The sequence below is a fragment of the Lycium barbarum genome, chromosome 3, assembly GCF_019175385.1.
Source record: "Lycium barbarum isolate Lr01 chromosome 3, ASM1917538v2, whole genome shotgun sequence".
NCBI classification, from domain to species: domain Eukaryota; kingdom Viridiplantae; phylum Streptophyta; class Magnoliopsida; order Solanales; family Solanaceae; genus Lycium; species Lycium barbarum.
In genome coordinates, this window is record NC_083339.1 from 94,949,163 (window position 1) to 94,960,312 (window position 11,150).

General features: G+C 38.9%; 1 non-coding gene across 1 annotated transcript; it reads left to right on the forward strand.

The window, feature by feature from the left end:
* The first annotated feature begins 320 nt into the window (after positions 1-320).
* On the forward strand, positions 321-427 carry LOC132634470 (small nucleolar RNA R71). The gene has a single exon (XR_009580189.1). It is a non-coding gene; the product is annotated as a small nucleolar RNA R71 (small nucleolar RNA).
* The last annotated feature ends 10,723 nt before the right edge of the window (positions 428-11,150 follow it).

Consider the following 11,150-nt stretch of genomic DNA (forward strand, 5'->3'; position numbering starts at 1 on the left):
TTCGTGGTTTAAATAGTTTCCTCCACACATGTCACAAGCCTCAGCTTGGGTTGACTATTGTGTATTCACCTAAAAAGTTTCAATTTTTTGTGGCAAAGAAGCAATCTATTGTGTTAGTGTATCCAAGGCATCTGTTTGATCTACAGTAGCAGTTTTCTTGATAATAACGCGGTTAGATGGCCATTGAATGTCATTTTTTCAGAGATTTCATTCATCATCTGTAATGCTTCTTCTGTGGGTTTTCCCATTATGGACCCTCCCACAGTTGCATCTGTCACATTTCTAGAAGAAGGTTTTAAGACAGTTGCATATGTTTAGGAATATCATGATGTGGACATTTCCTTAACATTTATTTTAATCTTTCCCAAGCTTGATAAAGTGATTCAGTGTCAGTCTACAAGAAATTCGAAATATCTTGTCTTAACTTTGTGGTTTTAGCGGGGGAAAAAAATTATTTAAAAATTTCTAAGTCATCTGGTCCTATGTGGTAATAGAACCTTGAGGAAAACTTCACAACCAAGTCTTGGCATTTCCTTTTAAGGAAAAAGGGAATAGCCTTAACTTTATTGCTTCAGGAGATACTCCATTATACTTAGCAGTTTCAACAAGTTTCAGAAAATCGATTAAATGACTGTGTGGATCTTTAGTTGGATCACTAGTGAAGATACAAGATTGTTGAATTGTTTGAATTAGGCCTGTACTGATTGCAAAGTGATTGGCTGCTATAGGAAGTTTCCTAACACTGGATTCATAATTGAAGCGGTTTGGTCTAGTATAATCCCTTAAGATTCTGTTTGCTGGTCTTGGTGCCATTTCATCAAACTGATCTCCTATATGGACTAGTGGTGGGATCTCCGGTGGATTAATGTTATCTCCTATTTGGTGCTCCATTTTGTCACGAGTTACGTTTTGAGAAGATGTTTGTTCTTTCCTGCGAAATCGCAAAGATCTTTCAATTTCAGGATCGTAATTGACTAGCTTCTCCGTAGAAGAGGGTCATAAACTATCTTAAATTTTTAAGTAAAACTAATTCGTAAATTAGTAAAAGTTAATGCAGAAATACAAAGATAATACAAATATTTAAAACAGTATGATTTTTTTTTTAATTTATAAATAAAATTACTTGTAATTAAGCTTACACTAAAAAAAACAATATAATCTTATATAGATAAAAAGTAAGAAATTTACGATGATATTGCAGTGGAGAGTACTAACAATAATACTAATAATATAATATAATAAGATATAGGTTGACTATTAATGCAAATGATTAAATGTAACGACCCGTTTAGTCATTATAGTGTTTGGACCAATTTAACCTTGTTGACCCTTTCCCAGAGTCTCGTTAGTATGATCTATGACTTAATGAAGTCATTGGGTTGGTCTCCGCAAGGTTTGCGTGCAAATTGAGTCTTTGAGGGTGAAACTAGTTAAGTTGACAAGTTAGAGTTGACCACGGTAAATGCCAGGTTAGGATGACCCCGTGTCAATGTTTTGGAAGTTCCAACATGTTATTATGATGATTTTTAACTTGTCCACAAGTTTTGGTGAGGTTCCAAAGAGTTTCAGATGGGTTTGGGTTTTGTCGCGCTCGTATTCGATGTTTTTGCCGGAGGTCTGTGGATAGAAACGGCTCCAGATTGATCATCCGACCTTTGTTTTGAGTGAGGTCTAAACCATTAGATCTGTATCACAGTTACGAAGCTATAGGCAAAATAATCAACGCGTTTGGCCTCCGTATGAGGGAGTTATGCCCGTTTTAGTACGAAATGTTCTGGCAGGTCTGCTATAGCGACCAAGAGGCCGCTATAGCGGGACCGCTGCAGCGGTCTGGAGACCGCCACAGCGGCCAACGGGGACAGGCTGTCTATATTTTATACCCCAACTTCGAACCCTTAACCCCAAGACCCCAAAGTCAGTTTTCAAGAGAGAAAGAGGCAAAATTCATTCTATTCTTTGGTGAAAGCATATTCGAGGGTAAGTTCCCATCTTTATTTTTTTAATTTTCCTTTCTTCTTCAAGTTCCATGATTATTTTAAGAGGTCCATCAATGTTGGGTGAAAATCCTAGAACCTTAGAATTAGTAAACCCTTAAATAATTGGTGGGTTGTTGATTTTGTTGTTGATTAATCATCTAGAAGTATAGATTATCACTTTCTAGGAGGAGAATTTGATTTCTTATGGTTGAAATTGCATGTTGAGACTTAGGGTTCTAATAAAAATGAAAGCTTTGTTCTAAAATCTGTTGGAAAGGGTAAAATCGATTAGAAACCCATGAATTGAAGGTTAATGATCGTAGAGATAGAAGTTATGATAAATTCACCACTAAAGGATGGTTTCATCCATTGAAAGGGGTAGAAGTAAGTGGGTCTTTTTCCCCAAATTTTTGTTCTTGTTTAAATACATAGTTTGTTGCTTACTTAGCATCATATTGTTAGACTTTGACCGTTATGAGGCGCTTCAAAAATAGAAGACTCGTGTGGAGTAGTTTGTGGCTCCTGTTCTGCATTCGAGGTAGGTTACGACTTACTTTAGTTAGACTTTGATTAGCGAAACGTATGTATTGTGTAGATTGACGGGAGAAAGCATGATTAGGTTTTCAGACATGGTGTTTTGGTTGGATATTAGCTAGGTTGGTATGACTTCTGATTTTGTGGGCTCGTCGCCATTACTTTATGTACCGAAATATGAGTTGTAGTTGTATTCATACTGTGGCGATTCGAGATGGATTTCTATTTGGTTGATTGTTGTTGATGGTGGCTAGTTGCTCCGTTATTGTGATTTATATATTTATGATAATACGTAGATGAACCCTTGATGTATGATTTACCGTTGATTATAATATATAGAAAAGTGGAGCTTCTTAGTAATACAAGACTTAGTTGGGAGGTGTACTTGCTACATGTGGAAGTAAAGAGGTACATAGACTATTATGTTGGTTGAGACAATTGTATGATTCATTTCATGGCTGAGTTATCCAAGTCTTGATATGACTTGTGGCTTTGTGACTTGTACCTCCACTGTCGCTTTATTGTCTTGCATTGATTTACCACGTTTACACTCATTTATGCATTCATACACTCATGCATGATGGAAATGGTTTGGAAGACTTATGGCGCGATACCTTGTGTTTGACATTGATATTGCTAATTGTTCATAGTCCATACATACTAATGAACTGGAATACGTTGAGACATACATTGTGATGTGAAATTAGTGAATAAGTTAATATATTCTTCTTGTTGAACTTGTGATACTATTTGATACATGGTACTTGATGATTTGAGCATGGATAATAAGAGGACAGGAAATACTATTATGTATAGATATATGGAAAGGCACATATGTGACCTAGATTATGGCTCGTGGTCCGAGGTTCGTTCTGAAAATGAGGGATACATTGATGTGGCCCGCATCCGAGGTTCCTTCTGGAGTGGAGGTTTATACTCGGGTCCGAGGAGTGAATCCAAAACAAGGGTACATGGACACCATGGGTCCCCTGCAGGTCATGACTACTGAGCTATGACATCAGTAGCATGTGTGTACAGTGTGTGTTTGGCCAAGGCATTGCATTGCACATCATCATATTTTGCATTGCATATCATTACATTTTATTCTGCATTATTATATGGCTCGCTGTTTCTGATTTTGGTATGTTTGCTGAAACAGCTGTTGAGGTATTGATAGGATCATTGACTGAGTTAAATTGTGGATTAGTGACTCTACCTAGGGAAGGAACTTGGACTTGTGATTATGAGGTGAGATTATTGAAACTTGACAGACATATGGGTTGGGAGCTTCACCTTAGGTTGCGACTCTGTTATAAGATATTCTGTGACTTGGATTTGAGTATTAGGTGCCTATCTGTTTATCTTGTTGATTTATGCTTATATACATGAACTAATCTTAGTCGGCCTATGATGCTTACCAGTACATAGTGTTTGTACTGATACTACCTTGTTGCATCTTTTTTAGTGCAGATTGTGTTCTGGACATTTCATCCAGACTACATCTCTAGCTTGAAGCTAGTTTGCTCGATCAGATCCGAGGGTCAGCTTCTATCCATGCCATGCCACCTGAAGATCTCTCTTTCCAGATGTCTATTTTTATTCCAGACATTCTTTGTTATTATATTTGAGATATACTTCGTTCTTTAGACATTGTTAGTTAGAGTCCTTGTACGTTGACTTTCAGATCTTGGGGGTGTAATAGTTAAGACTTTCGCACTTATATTATCTATTAATTATGAATTGTTTTATTTATTTATTTATTTATTATTCATTCACATGATCATTGATTGTTTAAGCATAAATGATTAAAGAAGATAATATTGGCTCATGATTAATGGGTTAATGGTTAAGGGTTCGCCTACTAGTGATAATAAGGTAGGTGCCCGCACGATGGGTAATTAGGGTCGTGACATTAAAAAAGATATAATATTATTATATGTGAACCGTAGGTACAAGTAGTATAATAATAATAATATGAGAGTACTAAAGAGATTTTTAATAGTAAGTATTATGAGGTAGTACTGACAATGTAAAAGGAAAAGAAATATTATAATATTATTGTAGAAACGTTAGTACAAATAACAGCAACAATTATAGTAGCAGTGAAAACAAAACACAATAAAAATAATAATAATAATAATAATAATAATAATAATAATAATAGGTTCTAAAATTAGTAATAAAATATTTCACCTGAAGTAGATTTGTACCAATCTCTAGCATCGGCGCCAAAAATTTGGCGAGGCCAATGTGTATAGGATTTTCTGCTCGTACTCAGTCAAATTCTAGTATAGTTTATGATATCGTCCCACAGATATTGGACAATCTAGGCAACAAAATTGTAATATTTTGACTACTATTTGAGAGAATCAGATTGATGAAAGGTAACTTTGGAATTATAAATTACTTAAATTAAAGCGAACAACTTTCAGAAGATTTATAGTTTAAAAGAGTTGGGAATGGTTGAATTCACTTGATATAATCATTACAATAAAATATCAGTTTCTACACATATTTTCTAAAGAAAAATTGCTTATTGCTAATACAATTATATTTTCAAACTAAGAAATAAATAATTAATTAACACTCCGTGAGGTTATGTCAATTAATTGACTTAAGCTTACCGACGATTAAACTGAAATATCTTGCCTGAATTGTGCTCAAGGGTAGTGAAAGCTTTGTGAGAATATTTTTACTAAAAATCAATAATTTTGCAGAATAGTAACAACACCCCTCAGGGTCTATTCTGAATAACACAAGAGCATCTAAAGGGAAATAATACAAGTCTGGAATCATAATACATAAAGTGTCTATGTCTCTGAATAGAATAGGACATAAAGATAGAAAAGTCTTCAAGGCAGCGGACGACCATGCTCACCCTGGAAACTTGAGAATAGAGCTGAAGCGACTATCAGCCACGCGTCACGGAAGTGGATCCAACCTGATACTCTGCATTCATAAAGGAATGCAGCAAGTGCAGGTCAGTACAAGAAACAGTACTGGTAGGCATCATTGGCCGACTAAGAATAGCTAACACAATCTAGATAATAAAGCAGATAAGCGAATAAACTAACAAGTATAAGCCAATCGTAATCAATCCAAGTACACGTCATTGCCTAAGTAAGCATCTAATCCCAAACGTGCCAAGTCTGAATATATCAAGTCCAAATCCAATATCACAAGTACCTCACCAACATCTCAAAATCAAGCCATAATGCAATGCAATGCAATAGTGTATGAATGCAATGCAATGCCACGCAAATGTTGTGTATACATGTACTCCGAACAGAAATATCGACGTCTCGGTAGCCCAACCCAGTGTGACTCGTGAAGTCTAAGTGCCACTCGTCTTAGATTTTTGCCCAACATACAGTCGGGACCTCGGATCTTTGCCCACGGGAGGTTCTCACCGATACCACTCTGGGGGACCCGCAGAGTCCATGCACTATCAACGATTTCGGAACTAACATCGGATATAGGCCATGCAATCACGATTCCGGAATTAATCATCGAACATCGGCCATCTCGCATCACTCAAGTAAAAGAGTTTTATCAAGTGTCAATTTCACTCAATCAACGATTCCGGGATGAACATCGGCCATCTCATGTCACTCAAGTAAAACTGAGCCTAGCTCATCAAGTGTTTCATCAAATATCATCAATATCTCAACAATGTATCATGAAATGAGAGTGCATGCAATGCATGAATCACATCAATAATCATGCTCAATATCATAAGTGCAAACTATGGGTACGCCAACAATGTATACGAATCACAAATACCAACAGTGGGTATGCCAATAATATAACCGAATCACAAGTACCTATAGCGGGTATGCCAACAATATATCCGAATACAATTACCAACAGTGGGTATGCCAACTATATCATAATCAAGAGGATAAAATATAATCTAATAGTTACCAACGACTCATGGCATCAAGCCGACGCATTAGAAAAATCAAATCACACATAACGGGGTGGCTAGCCCCAAGCATACAAAAGGGCCCAACCTAAGGCAATATCCAACTCGACTTCATACCCGAAGGTTCACATGCTATCTTCAACAATTAATCTAAATATGTGCTTCGCTGTACGAAGTCTCACCAAAGGTTAGCCATAACCTACCTGGATGGCCGACCACAACACCAACAAAACCAAAGTAGTCTTAGTGTAATCGAATTCTATATTAGAAATCATGAAGAATGATACTAATATTGCTACTATTCAATTTAGGGTAAATTTAACCATAAAAATTGAGGAAACAGGCCCACAAGGGCAAAACGGAAAATTCGGAAGCAAAATGTCAAATTAAGTACTAGGTGATCATAACCCAACCATTAATTGCTGATTTAACTCAAGAATTAGCCTACTTTCTGATTTCTAGCAAAACCCCCAAATTGGGTATAAACCCTAATTCTTTGATTCTAAAATTCAACACTATAAAGGGAAGATATATGATTAACAATCTTAGATTCATCAAATCTATCATAAACACCATCAATTATTCATTAATAAGCTTAGGGACAATGTTCATCAAAACTCTTTTCCAACTTTCATAACTAAGGGCTTATTAAAGGGAGGGGGGGGGGGGGGGATCTAAGATGATTATGATCAAAGAAAGAGTAAAGGAATAAGTAAGATTTACCTCCAAGAATATCACAAAAATATCTCCAAGCACTGTTCCCCAAAGCTCAAATTTCAAGATGGGAAATAATGAGGGTCTAAAGCCTTTTAACACTTCATTAATTTAACAAACTGCCTGTCACCCGCTTTAGCGGCACTGGGACCGCCGCAGTGGCGCCGCTTCAGCGGTCGCAGTCAAGGCAAAAGGCCTTGGACCACTCCAGCGGCAGGGCTACCGCTACAGTGGTGCTGCTGCCGCCAAAGCGGGCACCAGACACCAGAAACTCTCCCAAGTATCACAATTTGATTTGATTTTTCGACTAATTCCCGAGGCCATCTGCACACATACCATACCCATAGACCCATATAAAAACACGCTACGAACGCGCTCGTAGCCTCGAAATTTCCATCGAAGGTCTCAGTAAAAAACTGAGGATATCGGCTACGCATGTTGGACTCGGTCTCCTAAGTTGCCTCCTCAACAGGACAGTGCTTCCATTGCACCTTCAGGGAAGAAATCTCCTTTGACCTTAACTTTCGAACCTGCCTATCCAAGATCGCGATAGGCTCTTCCTCATAAGTCAAATTCTCATCAAGAAATATAGAATCCCAATGGAAAATGTAGGTACAGTCGGCACGGTACTTCTTCAGTATCGAAACAGGAAAAATCGGATGAACTCCTGCCAATCCTGGCCCCAATGCCAACTCATAAGCTACATCACCGATACAGTCCACCGTCTCAAACTGACCAATATACTTGGGGCTCAACTTGCCTCTCTTACCAAACCTCATAACACCCTTCATGGGTGAAACCTTCAACAGAACTGTTACACCTCGAAAAAATTTTCCGTTGGTACGTAAGTGAACGAACTAGTGATAAGTATGAGTGCATGATGTCCATGAGCAAGAAACGACGTTTGATGACCTTAGGCGAGATTTCAAAGGTATCGGATGTGAGATGAGAAAGTTGGCTAAATTAAGATTAGATATAAGGTGAGCAATGCATGTGCATGGACGTGGGTGATTAAAATGAGAAGTCTAAGAAATATGGGAAGTTGCAGAATTGCAACTGCCCAGTGGTCGTAAGGTGCTAGGACGGACCGTAAACTGGTATATGGTCCGTAAACTAGCAGGTCGTAAACTGCCATGCAGGGCTTCAACTTTCTGCCAGTCGAGAAATGGTAAAATACGACTTGGAGGACGGACCGTAAAGTGATTTACGGCCCATAAACCATGGTCGTAAATCACCATGCAAGCAGCCAAAGCTTCTGGTTCTCGAAATGGTTAAAGACGATCGCGAGGGACGGTTCGTAAACTGCAATACGGGCCATAAACCATGATGGACGACCACTGTTCACCTCAGCACAGATTTTGGAAGTCATTAAATAAAGGGACCAACACTTGTTTTATTTCATTACAACATTACACCACTTCTCTCTAAAACCTCCCTCTACATTTATTATACAAGTTTTCAAGGATATTTGAGGATCAACAACATAAAACAAGGTGAATCAAGAGTAAGAACATCATCAAAGATCATCTAGGTCAAGAAATCCAAATGGAGAAAAACTAGGGTTTTGCTCAAAGTGGAGTATTATTAACCAAAGCTTGTTCCTACAACTTCTAAGGTAAGATTCATGATTTTTACATGATGTTTAAGGTATTGAAGAGTTGAAATACATGGATTGTAGAAAATATGGTCAAGTAGGTCATGCATGATGAATAGTGACATTTTGAGGAATAGTTTGAATTGAATCATGAATGTTGTTGTGTTGTGATATGAATGTATTATAAATGGTACTAAGATCATGAACTAGACACTTTAGACGAATGGACGAAGTTGGATGTTATGACCATGAATATGGGTGAATTAGAGGCAAATTAAGGAATCTAGATAATGTGGATAATGTGAATGACTAATGGCCATTGATATGATATTAATGAAGGTATAGACGCTAGCATTGGAAGGAAGCGTGCAAGTGTAGAATAGTCCGACGAAAAGGTATGTAAGGCTAACCCTTCTTTCATAAGGCATGGTTCCTTGGCCAAACTCTTAAATCCTCTATATGAGTATGTTGTATTCAAATGATTGACACTCCGAGCTCATAAGCTCACGATCCTCGATATGTGCTACGATTGTACTACGCACCCCATATGACGAGTAAGCATAAGATATAGATGTAGCGAAAATGATGATGATAGTGATGGCGATGATAATAATAATGTTGCTAAAGGTGCCTACCGGCTATTATACTTACATGTGCCTATGAAGGGCTATAATGACACCCCGAGCTTATAACGCCGGGTAGGATATATGTATATGAATATGTATAAAGTATGTATACGATTACGAAACGCGCGCACACCTCTGCAGATGGTATGGATAACCCCGAAGCCTTGGTAGGGCCAGGTATGAGTAACCTTGAGCCTTGGTTGGTCAAGTATGTATGAAACACCGATCCTATGAGGTCGGGTATGCGATGTAAATGCTATGTATATGAAATGACTATGTATATAATATGAATATGAATGTGATAAGACTATGTATGAGAATACGACTAAGGGCATGTATACGAATATGAGCACAAGTATGGTACGAGTACTATTATGGAATACGGATGATGACGTAGGTGTACGAATACGTATGAAAAATGGAAAGTCCTACGAAAGACAGGTAAGTGCTATGACGATGATATTATTGTCTCCCCCTCCTATGCTATTTCATATGTTGTTCATTATGCTTATATATCGATGTTGATCATGCTTTACATACTCAGTACATTCTTCGTACTGACGTCTTTTTGTTTGTGGATGCTGCGTCATGCCCGCAGGTGCGCAGGGAGACAGACTTGATCCATAGCTATTTATTCAGAGATTGCATAGCAGAGCTCCAATTCTTTCGGAGGCATAGCTTTTGGGTACTTATTCTGTTGTGTATATAATTATGGGCATAGCGGGGTCCTGTCCCGCTAATGTGATATGTTATACTCTTAGAGGCTCGTAGTCACGTGTATATGGTTAGATATGTCCGGCCTTGTCGGCCTATATTTTGTATGTCATTTTGTTGGCCTCGTCGACCCATGTACATTGTTGTGGCACAGATGCCTATGATGATTAAAGATGTTGTCGTCCAAGGGGACTAGTATGATTTATGCTTAGAGATGTTTGATTAATGATGTGGCTCACCTAGATGCAAGTATAAGTGTAAGCTAAGGGGTGCCCGGGTGGGCTAGCACCGAGTGCTCGTCGCGGCCCCCTTGTCGGGTCGTCACAAAAAGTGGTATCAGAGCGGTTCAGTCCTAGGGTGTGTCTACGAGCCGCGTCTAGTAGAGTCTTGGTTATGGGTGTGTTGCGCGCCACACCTATAAACAAGAAGCTGCGGACATTTTAGGAATAAATGACCTTCTTTCTTCATAAGAACCGTGCGATAGATCTATGATGTAGGAATTTCTTGCTCCTAAATCGTGTGTTGTGTATTTCAGAGATGCCTAAAAAGGGAAAGACTACGGCAGCCCAAAAGGGCAAGACGGTGGCAGAGAAGCGGGCTAAGAAAGCACCGCCACCGGTAGTAGAGGAAAGTGAGTCCCAGGGTGCGGCTCAATCTCAGTCCTCCCAGACGGTGCCCGTCTCTGAGGAGCGTGCGGGAGCCTCAGCCCCAGCTCCAGCACCTCCAGCTCCTCCACCAAATGCTTCAGGCCAAGATGTAAAAGAGGCCATTACTTTATTGACTCAATTGGTTGCGGCCCAGGCTCAGAGGCACAGTTCAGGGTATGGTGATAGGGCTGTTAGTGCAAGAGCCCGTGATTTCATTACTTTGAATCCTCCAGAATTCTTTGGGTCAAAACCGGAGGAGGATACCCAGGACTTTATTGATGGTATGCTAAGGACGCTCCGATTGATACATGCTTCGGACACCGAGTCAGTGGAGTTAGCATCATATAGGTTGAGAGATGTCTTGATTCAGTGGTATACGGTATGGATGGCTTCACGGGGAGCAAATGCACCTCCCTCGGT